This window comes from Coenobita brevimanus, chromosome 31 (assembly GCF_032717465.1).
Source record: "Coenobita brevimanus isolate Jiangsu-jjx chromosome 31, ASM3271746v2, whole genome shotgun sequence".
Lineage (NCBI taxonomy): Eukaryota > Metazoa > Arthropoda > Malacostraca > Decapoda > Coenobitidae > Coenobita > Coenobita brevimanus.
In genome coordinates this window covers 13,285,005-13,297,134 of record NC_136984.1, presented here as the reverse complement: position 1 = coordinate 13,297,134, position 12,130 = coordinate 13,285,005, and positions in this window count along the sequence as shown.

Sequence of the window (12,130 nt, the reverse complement as noted above, 5' to 3'; positions counted from 1 at the left end):
CAGACCCCTGCGAAAGTGGAATTTCCATGAGTTTGTCGCCCATCTTCCCCCCTGGGAAACGTCTACATAGCCGCAAATACTCCTTATGAGCAAATGTGCACATACTGTACCTAATATACCATATCTGGGACCTGAAAGCAGCATAAAATATCACAAATAGTAACAGACCAACTGTGTAAAAATGTTTAATAAATAAGTTTTGATTGGGCATGGCTGTACTAAGTTAGGGTCAATATGTATCTGGTGACTTCTACAGACTCCCGCAAGTGAGTGCGTCTTGTGCATGTCCAAGTGAGTGTGGGCAAATCATCAGCTACATATATACCCCAACATCTTGCAACCATACCCATTCAATTCTGCAACTCACCACTGTCCCTGAAGTTTTGGCGGATGAACTCTGACCACTTGTGATGATGATGATGATGATGAATATGACATTGATGACACTGAAGGTGATTAGCCATGCAGTTACCAATGACGGATGACTGGATGAGATGATGTGGAGTGTAACTGCATGACATAAGGAGTCTACATGTGCACAGACTCCACGTCATATCCACTGCTAGCGTCATAGCGGAGTGATGGTGGATTGTCGATATAGTCCTCAGAGGCAGATGGAGAGGATGATGCACCATCAGAGTCAGAGTGAACAGGTTCAGGGTCAGACAGAGGTTGAGGTTCAGGCACAGATACAGGCTTCTCAGCCTCAGGTGTGGTGGAGGAAGATGAGTGCTAGACAGCAGCAGCAACAAGAGATCACGGAGTCTTTGAGTAGAACACTGTGACAGGCAAATGAGACCATTTCCACCTCATCTCGTCAAACAGTGTTTTGTAGGGCACTACGGTCTGATCTATGCCACTCATCACCTTCAGTGCCCTCACCATGGAAGAGTCAATCACAGGAAAGTTGCTTCAGTTGTGTGATCACTTTCATCATCTCCCCCAGCATTTCAAGGGTGAGGCCTTGCTGCTACAGGGCGTCATCAGGATTCTCCTCTGCATCCTCCTTCTGACTCACTGACCACACAAGCTCCACTAATTCTTTGTCCGTGAGGGTCACATCATGTTCTCCCATCAGTTCCCTCACCTCACCCTCCTCCATATCCTCAAACCCTTCACCACCTACAAGCCTTGCCAACTCCAATGTCTTCCTCACGGCCTGGTTCACCTGCTCCTGAGGAGCAAATCCCGCAAAATCTCGGACTCTCTCCAGCCAAAAAGCCCTCCAACAGCCAACAACTGTCTTAGGGCACACATCCTTCAGACTCTCTTGCTACCACCGCGAGACAGTCAGCGATGGTGAACCCCTCCCAATACACCATGACGCTCAGGTCGGGGTTCGCATCCAAAGATGCACAGAGCCTCTGCATTGACCTCCGGGTGTAATAGGCCTTGAAGGCAGCTATAAAACCATGGTCAAGATGTTTTATCAGGGAGGTTGTGTTGGGCTGCAAAAACACAACCTCCACATCCTTACACAGACTCTTGAGTGAATGTGGGCGGCCCGGAGCATTGTCCAGGAGCTAGAGGATTTTGCCAGGAAGGCCTTTCTCTTGAAGTTAGGACCGCACCTCCATCAGGAGACAATGGTGGAAGTAGTCCTGTGGGAAATATTTCCCCCCAGAGTGGTTGCACTCTCTACATTTTGTATGAGTCATCCCTGGTTAAAAGCAGAGGAAAACTAGAGACTGTTGTCAATTGTTCAAGCGGTTTTTATAACCCAGAAATTACGTTCTCTTTAATAATTCTTATTATTGATAAATTAAATGCTACTACGTTTATCCCTCGTGGATAACTACTATATTGTTAATACACGTAATTATATGGAATTTTCCACTGACCTAAACTGCGTCTGCACATTAGATGACGTGACGAGAATGAAACGGTTTTTGTGTAAAGCAGATGTGGAATTAAGATATTCACATAGTTAAAGGGAATTTTTGGTTTAACTTTAGTTAAAACTAAGATTAATTTGTTAGATTCACCCTGTATATATCATGATGTAATCTAACTATTTAGCATTGTAATTGATTAATAGTTGGCAACCCACAATTCCGTGAGGAACTGGGGCCTGCCACGTTCACGGACTCTGCTCCTAGACAAGGTTCAAGTAGTATAAGCATCTTAAGGACGCTTGATTGCTCAATGAGTTACACAATGCAGCCCCATCGTCATCAGTTGTCCGACACTCCCTCTTCACTAAGTAACCTTTACGAACTGGCCAATTCAAAGGGAGATTAGCTAAGAGATAGAAGAGAAATAGTTATTGTAGGTGAGTTAAGGTTAAGTTACGGTTCACCTAACCCTATGGACTTGTTTGAATTTACTTAAGGACAACCTTAGGGAAGAGTAACGACCTACGAGTTGTTTACTAGGAAATACAAGAAATTTCTTACATAGTGGTGCCCCGACAGGGATACCGACTAGTATACATTAAATATTTTTCACATTTTGGTGCCCCGATCGAGTGAGGAGAGCCGATGTCTGCCGGAGCGCTGAATGTGTTTAAGGTTGCTGTCACGAATCAATTCGCGACATTTCCCTTTTGTGAGAAGCCACGAACTATTAGTGGAAAACTCACTGTGTATCGCTCAGTTAACCATTTCTCTCTCCATTTCGGAGTATACTATTCAAAACATTCGTCACTTTCAAAAGTGACCGATTTAATGCATGTCACTAAGTGCTCTACTGAGCGATACAATTGTTTCTTTATTGTTCGCCCCTGCTTGCCTCTGACCGTTAGAAAATGCGGCCTACTGCTTCCCCTTTTGTTCCCACGACTTACTCAGTCGAGTGTTTGCTGTGACGGAGAGAGGTCCTGTGCTCCAGAAGTGAGAGTAGAGGGAGGTCAGCTAGTACCCAGACTCTGCTTGACACAGCCCCCAGACTCCCATCCTAGATTTGGGTGATACACAGCATTCATCGACCAGTATTTCATTTTTGTATTATCCTAGGTTTAAGAATTTAATTAAGGTGTTTTTCCTAGGCGTAAGAATTTAGCTTTTGTGTGAGTGAGTGAGTGCGTCTCATTGATTTGATTTGAAATGTAACGTTAAATTTATTTTTTTGTAATCAATAAATTTAACAGTTCTTTTTCTTGAGCTTAATGTAAAGTAAACTCTTGTTTCATTTCTCCATAATTAAGCTTATTTCCCACATAGCTCCTAGCTTGCATGCACGTTTTACTATTCATAACTGGTACTTAGACCAGTCTTGCTGTATTAACTTAAAATCCGTTGTGCCACCTAGGAGTTAAAGCATCAGCAAGAACCTGATGTTAGTATTAGTTATTTATTGTCAGGGGTGAAATAACTTTCTCCAGAGGCTAACAGTACAGTAATTCAGCAATTGTGAGTAATTAGTCTCTGCTGTGTACTGTTGAGAAAGTTTATAAATTCTCGTTCTTAGAGAATCGTGCACAAGCCAGCGTAAAGTAATCGTTGCTTGATGTAGCAAGACAATCATTGTCTCTGCTCTTCAATATTATTGAATATTATTATCAATCAAATAATATTTAAGCATTTATTTAAAAAACACCGTGATATTATAAAAACCCTGTGACAATTGGCGACCTCATTCCAGGATATTAACTCCTAGCTCTAAAGCTATTCACAAGATAGTGCTCACTCGTTCATATTTAGGAATTTATCATTAAAGTTTATAGGCACAAGTTTACTGGTGGTTACCGTTGATTTAGCAAGTGAATTTTTGCTTTATTAATCAATAGAGTACTTAACTCTAGTTTATTCTTGGTAACGCCAGACGATTTTATTCACTCCTGGGTAGCCGCCGTACCCATTGTGTTAATTATTGAGAGTTCTTAGTTATTCGCATTTTTGCTTTAATCTTTGCCAGTTAACTAGATAAGACTGGTCACCACTAGCTTGTGTCTGTATTCTTTACTTGTGTTTATTAGTATTCGTCGCTAAGCAGTCAGTACTCATTTTCGGTTACTTAGTAAATTGAGCTAGCATCATGGCAGCCAGTGCTTATGTACAGGAAGCCAAAGATATGGGTCTCACAGACCCAGAGAAAATACAGAGTTACGTTCTCTCACGGTTCAATTACGAGCAAGAACGTGAGAAAGATGCTCGTGAAGAGCGTAGAATTCAGCGCGAATACGAGCGAGAACAGCGCGAACACGAGCGAGAACAGCGCGAGCACGAGCGAGAACAGCGCGAATACGAGCGAGAACAGCGCGAACACGAGCAGAAACAGTGCGAACTTGACTTAGAACATGAGCGAGAACAGCGTGAGGAACGAGAGAGAGAACGTCAATACGAGTTACAAGAACGTGAGAGAGAACGAGAGCACGAACGTGCCGAACGTGAGGCACGCGAAAAACATGAACTTGAAGTGCTGAAGCTCAAGCGAGATTCCTTGGCTTCAGACACGTCTGCTGCAGTTGGTCCAAGCTCCACGAGCGTTTCCCCTGCACACGTCCTGGCGACCCCACGCATCAAGCTTTCTTCATACAAGGAAAGCGAGCGAATCGAGCTGTACATAGCTCGTTTTGAGGACATGGCAGACATGTATCAACTGGATGAGGCAGCTAAGCGGCTTCAGTTTCTTAGCCTATTTGAGGGCCCTGCCCTCGATATTCTCCACAGAATTCGTGGAGACAATCTCACATATGAGATGATGAAAGCTGCACTCATTAAGGCGTATGGTCTCACAGTAGACGACGCCAAAGTTCAGTTCATGCGAGCTCATCTCCAAGACAAGGAGACAGCTGTTCAGTTCCTTGATCGTCTCACAGCTTACTTAAATGAGTGGATGGAGAAAGATGAAACTCCTTCCACGCATGAGGGGATAATTGACCTTATGCTGCGTACACAGCTAGAGAGGTCGTGGCCTGCTGAGCTCATAGCACAGTTTAAGATCTGCCAGGTGAAAGATGCCAGCCAAATGGCAGAGAAGGCTGACGCATTCTTTACTGCATACGGGTATCAAACTCGTAAGCAAAACACCTGGAACAGAAAAGATACTGCCAAATCTGGGAAACCGTCTCAGACTGAATCCCAACACCAAGGCCGTTCTCAGAGTAATGGCCAAGGTCTAAGCAAACCGCAGAAGGACCAGTGGCAAAATACACAACAGCCTGCTTGGAAGCGGTACAACAAGCACTTCAACCAGCAGCAGTTCCCCAAGCAGCAGCAGCAGCAGCAATACAAGGACAAGCCACGTAACCCTCAGTCAGGTCAATTAGTGTATCAGAGGCAGGAGGCAACTGCAGCCTTCATTCCACAAGTACCCGGTGGTGCCATCTCTACCAGTACAGGTACTTCCCAACAGTTCACAAGTCCCCCTCCGACCATGAACTCTCCTCAGACACCTAGTTCCCAGGGCGCCACGTTTGCTGCATCGGTTGTTCCGCAGTCTCATGAATGACTGGCTGCTACCTCCTCAGACCCTTCCACCAGCAACACTGCCTTTCTTGTTCAGCCAGGGTCTGTGGGAGGTGTTTCTGTAAATGTCCTGAGGGACAATGGTTCCTCAGGTTGCTCTGTTAAGCAGAGTTTAGTTCGGCCTGAGCAGTATACAGGTCGACAGATCCATGCAAGCCTTATTGATGGATCAGTGAGATTGTTCCCTGAGGGATGTATCCAGGTGGCATCTCCATTTTATACTGGTACGACACTTGCAGTTGTCATGCCAGAGCCTCTATTTGACCTCATCATTGGAAATATTAATGGAGTCAAGGATAGTTGCTCCGATGATGACGCTACTCAGACTTCGGCTGCTGCGGTAACACGAGCCATGACTGAGGCTCCAGACTGTGTCACCCCAGTGATCATTGAATCGCCGCAAGATCTGATGTGTAGTCAACCTGTTGTACGAGAACAACATTCTGACCCAACACTTGCTACCGTGCGGAACAAACAAAAGGGTCTCGTGATTAAGTATTCATGGGGAGATCGAGCCAAGTTCCTTCGTAAGCAAGGACGGCTCTACCGTGAGTCACGAACACCCGAGGGCGAGGTTCGACTGCAGTTTGTCGTCCCCGCCAAGTACCGCCAAGCAGTGTTAGAATGGGGTCATTGTTCAGCCTCAGGAGGTCACATGGGCAAAAGGAAGACCCAGGGCCGTATCCGAGCTGACTTTTTTTGGCCAGGGATGGGACAGGACATAGATAGTTTTGTCCGTTCCTGCAGTGTGTGCCAAACTAACACCACTAATCAGGGACATGCCCTTCCTGTGCCGTTCGTAACCACACCTGTAATCTCTGAGTCAGTTGAGAGACAGGGTAGTGGTGAAGTGGGTGCAGACCTGACGTCTCGCCCATTGGCCCTACAGGACACATTATGTCCAGGGCCTGTACATACATATTATGTACCGTAAGTTAAGGGGGAAGTTGAGAGGCGACTTGAGGCTATGGAAGACCCAAGTTTGCACAAGGATCCTCAGCTCCCCGATACTAATATAAGTACTGTAGGTTAAGGGGGAAGTGAGAACTCCGCAGAGGCGACTTGAGGCTATGGAAGACCCAAGTTTGCACAAGGATTCTCAGCTCCCCGATACTAATATAAGTACTGTAGGTTAAGGGGGAAGTGAGAACTCCACAGAGGCGACTTGAGGCTATGGAAGACCCGAGTTTGCACAAGGATTCTCAGCTTCCCGATATTAATATAAGAAATGTAGGTTAAGGCACAGGTTGAGGACCCGTGTGCGGTTTGAGGCTATGGAAGACCCGAGTTTGCACAAGGATTCTCAACTTGCCGACACTAATCGTGTGCTAAAATTAATGGCGACCTCGAGTGTACTTTTCGTAGCATGTACTGATTGCTAGGCAGAGAGAGAGTAATTGTAACGTAATAAGAATTTTGTCTCATTGACACTTTTGATGCTCCACCTCAATTAATTTTGCAGGTACAGCAATGGGCGTAGCAGTTTTGCTGTGCAGGCCAGCTGATCGTCTGCCGCACGCTGCCGCCCCTTCTCCTCTGCCTTCGTCGTCGCCATGTTATTATTTACTATGTCATTTTACACATAGGTACAGTTACACTACAACTGTCACACCTACACCGTGTATTACATACATCACACTACACAACAATTAGTTGTCAGTGTAAATGTAGCGACTTTTCGCTAAGTTTGACCTGAGTACAGGATTTTCACCGTCGTCACGGAGTTTTTCCCTCAAGCTTGCTTCTATTAACGTAAATACGAGGTTTTTTCGCTCACTGGCGACTGCGACTTTCTCCTGTAGCAGGATAGCACACACACCACAGTGTGAATCTTGTGTGAATGACTTAGGATGTGTACATATATATATATATATATCCACAAATTTTTTCCCATAAGGAAAAAATTTAATTTTGTAGGGGCGTAATGTCACGAATCAATTCGCGACATTTCCCTTTTGTGAGAAGCCACGAACTATTAGTGGAAAACTCACTGTGTATCGCTCAGTTAACCGTTTCTCTCTCCATTTCGGAGTATACTTTTCAAAACATTTGTCACTTTCAAAAGTGACCGATTTAATGCACGTCACTAAGTGCTCTACTGAGCGATACAATTGTTTCTTTATTGTTCGCCCCTGCTTGCCTCTGACCGTTAGAAAATGCGGCCTACTGCTTCCCCTTTTGTTCCCACGACTTACTCAGTCGAGTGTTTGCTGTGACGGAGAGAGGTCCTGTGCTCCAGAAGTGAGAGTAGATGGAGGTCAGCTAGTACCCAGACTCCGCTTGACACAGCCCCCAGACTCCCATCCTAGATTTGGGTGATACACAGCATTCATCGACCAGTATTTCATTTTTGTATTATCCTAGGTTTAAGAATTTAATTAAGGTGTTTTTCCTAGGCGTAAGAATTTTGCTTTTGTGTGAGTGAGTGAGTGCGTCTCATTGATTTGATTTGAAATGTAACGTTAAATTTATTTTTTTGTAATCAATAAATTTAACAGTTCTTTTTCTTGAGCTTAATGTAAAGTAAACTCTTGTTTCATTTCTCCATAATTAAGCTTATTTCCCACATAGCTCCTAGCTTGCATGCACGTTTTACTATTCATAACTGGTACTTAGACCAGTCTTGCTGTATTAACTTAAAATCCGTTGTGCCACCTAGGAGTTAAAGCATCAGCAAGAACCTGATGTTAGTATTAGTTATTTATTGTCAGGGGTGAAATAACTTTCTCCAGAGGCTAACAGTACAGTAATTCAGCAATTGTGAGTAATTAGTCTCTGCTGTGTACTGTTGAGAAAGTTTATAAATTCTCGTTCTTAGAGAATCGTGCACAAGCCAGCGTAAAGTAATCGTTGCTTGATGTAGCAAGACAATCATTGTCTCTGCTCTTCAATATTATTGAATATTATTATCAATCAAATAATATTTAAGCATTTATTTAAAAAACACCGTGATATTATAAAAACCCCGTGACAGTTGCTTTTAATGGGTATAGCTACTACCACGTTCGTTTGCAGTGGATGATGTGGGAATACGTACATACCGAGTTTGGGGAAAATGGATGTTTTGGCAATTGGGTGTGGGGATGAAATATAACCCTGTAGGTTTAATAACCCTGGGGGATAGATTGAAATTATAGACCAAATCCCTACACTCCTCAAAATTAAATGAATAATTAGCTGAGCTGTATTAAATATTTGGAATTTGAGAGAGGGGATAAACACAACCTTAGAGGTTTAATAACCCAGGGGGATAGTTTGCACAAAGAGGATCTAATCCCTACCCTCTTCAAAATTTGAAATAATCAGAGAATTACTTAGCTGGGGTAAAATTGTGGTTGAAACTCATTGTAAAATTATTAAATTAGAAACCAGTCAACATGTCTGTTTCTGTATTGCAAAGATCTTCTAGTAGTAAGGCAGGATGGGTAACTAGAGCCATAAATGATTGTAAACAGTCGTTGGACGAAATACCTCTGTCCAGGGAGATATTCAATAGTCTCCTAAATATCCTGAAAGACCGATGGAACAAGTATGAAGAAAGTTATATAACTTTAGAAGTGGCTATAGTAAAGGCTGATGATAAGGAACTCTTGGAGTCAGAAACTACGAAGTTTGAAAGTAAATTAGAAGAATACTTAACTGTAGAGTGAAAATTAGCTGAGACTGCCGCGGAAACACAAGTTGTGGAACAGCAGAGTAGAGCTCTGTTACCACAAATAACGCTTCCGGAGTTTGATGGGGAGCAGAACTGGAAATCCTTCTGGGACCAGTTCAAATACTTAGTACACGATAGAACAGACCTCCCTTAAGTCAGTACTCTTACATATCTGTTAGGACAGGTCAAAGGAACGCCATATCATCTGATAAAAGAATTACCAGTAGAAGAAAATAATTATGAGGTGGCCTTGACCATCCTTAGACAAAACTACGAAGACAGGGAGCAAGTTGTTACTCAATTAATGAAGGCTCTAATTGAATTACCCATACCTAGAATTGCAATAAGTTGTAATTTAAAGCCCTTAGGTACTTACGAAGATATTAAGACATCAGATTGGGTGCTTTCAAGAACTGTGTCCTTAAAGCTTCTACCAAAAACCCAGGATGCTTTGTATGGTAGGTACCAAAAGGATAATTTCTCCTGCGAAGAAATTGAAGAAGGCTTGATGCAACTCTGTAAACATTTGCAAGGAACAGTAAAACCTACTGAGGTCAAACAGAAGACTGAAATAAAGAAAAAACCCTCTAACCAACTGGTTGGGAAACCTAGGTCAGAGAAGACTAAGTATGTGCCTAAAGTAGAGATAGGTACTTTCCTTGGCTCCTTAAAGGCTGAGGACAAAGTATTAAAGACAAGGAATAGACATGCTGAGGATATTAAGGAAGTAAAACCTTCCATGGTAAAGGACAGGAAAGTTTGTGTATTTTGTGGTGAGCAACATTCCAGTGCATTTTGTCAACATTATCCTGATTATGCTTCTAGAGTTGGAAAGCTTCAGGAACTGGGGTGTTGTATAATTTGTATGAACTCCGAACATACTTCCGCTGACTGTATGACTAAATTAAATCTTTGTTTTAAATGCAAAAAAGATCATCATCATAGTGCTTTATGCCTTAGGATGGAAACTGAGGTTCCTAAACCTGCAAGCGTCAATATGACAATTGCAAAAGGGAATGCTTCATTAGTAATGCCAGCTGCAGTACCAATAGCAAATGTGAAGGTATTGTTGGAGAATAGAAACATGTTAGTATGTACCCTGTTTGATACGGGTGCTCAGAAAACCTTCATTTCTGCAGACATTGTGAAGAAATTAAAGTTACCTATTATTGGCAAGGTAAATCTAGCCATTACAGGATTCTCAACAACGAAGAAAGCTCAGTCTATTGATTTAGTTAGACCTGTAATACAGTTAGGCAGATATAAATGCCGTATAACAGCAGCTGTGCTTGATAATATGGAGAGAAGTATATACATAAAGGGATTGAAGGAAACCTCCGATCATCTGCAAAGCTCAGGGATAAAGTTGGCTAAACAGAATGTGGAATCAGATACTGTGGGTCCCATAAAAATGAAAATTGGTTCTGATTATTGGGGAAGATTCCTACATAGGACTTTCAAGAAGAATAAGGTACAGTTGTTCAAGAGTCCAGGAGGTAACCTTATTATGGGTCAGTGCCTTTCCCAGAACAAATTAAAGGAGAGACCAAACTAGTAGACTCAGTCTTTGTTACCCCCACACAGTCATTGATGGTAGCTAGAATAGGTGCAGAATTAGAACCTACTCAGATAAATGACTTGCTGGATGAAAATATTGAACTTGTACACAAATTGTGGGACCTAGACAGTGTAGGAATACACTCTGAGGAACCAACCCCTGAAGATAAAATAACCATGGATTTGTATAATCAGTCTGTGGAATTTAAGGATGGACAGTATTGGGTAGGATTACCATGAAAACTAAACCATTCTGAGTTACCAACAAATTACCAAGCAGCTAAGGCTCAGTTAAATTCTCTTCTAAGGAAGTAGAGAGATAAACCAGAACATCTAACCATATATGATGATATTATAAAGGATCAATTGAAGAATAAATTTATGGAAGAGGCAGAATTCCCTGTTAACCACAAAGAAGGACATTACTTACCACTTCATGCTGTAAGCAAAAATTCAGTAACTACTCCCATAAGGATAGTATTTAATTGTAGTAGTAAAGTGTCCAAGGGATCAGCTAGCTTGAACGATTGCCTATACTCTGGACCTATACTAACAGAGAAGTTAGGGAATATGTTATTAAGATATAGAGAGAAACCTTATGCTTACACAGCAGACATTAGTAAGGCTTATCTCAGAATAGGACTGAGAGAGGAGGATAGGAAATTTACAAAATTCCTCTGACCTCATGATCCTCAAAATGAGGATAGTCCATTGAAAACTTATTGTTTCCAATCGGTGCTCCTTGGCTCTTGTGCTAGTCCTTTCCTACTTTGCAACACTTTAAAGCATCATTTTGAAAATGCCAGATGCCCAGAAATGGGGAAGGTTTTTTGCATGGATAATTTGCAAGGTGTTGCTGATACAGAGTCGGAAGCTTTGAAGGCAAATGAAGTAGCCAATTCCGAATGTGGGAAGGCAAATTTGCCGTTACAGAGCTGGAATACAAATGCACCGCTTTTGAGGAATAAAATACAAGAGGACTATCCAGATTTTGACATTCCCAAAATTCAAAATGTGTTAGGTCTTAACTGGGATAGAACAGCTGATGTAATAAGTTTGAAACCAATTAAGTTCTCTGATGTCACTCTCACCAAGAGGTCCTCGTTAAGTCAGGTTTCCAAGCTATTTGACCCATTAGGATTAGTCAGTCCTATAGTTATTAGGGGCAAATGTTTAGTACACGAGGCTTGGCGAGAAAAGTTAGACTGGGACACTGAATTGGGTGAGACATATGTGGAACAATGGGAACACATTAGAAAGGAGTTTGAAACTACATCAAGCATATGTATTCCCAGGGAAATAAACAGTAAAGAGAAGTCGCACTTACACATATTTTGTGATGCTTCTCAAAGGGCCTATGGAGCAGTAGCTTATTGCGCAACAGGAGAGGATAGTAAGATTATTATGTCCAAAGCCAGAGTTGCGCCAATTAAAGGAAGAACCCTACCTCAAATGGAATTGGCTTCCATAGAAGTAGGAACCAAATTGGCCAGGTATATAACCACTACTC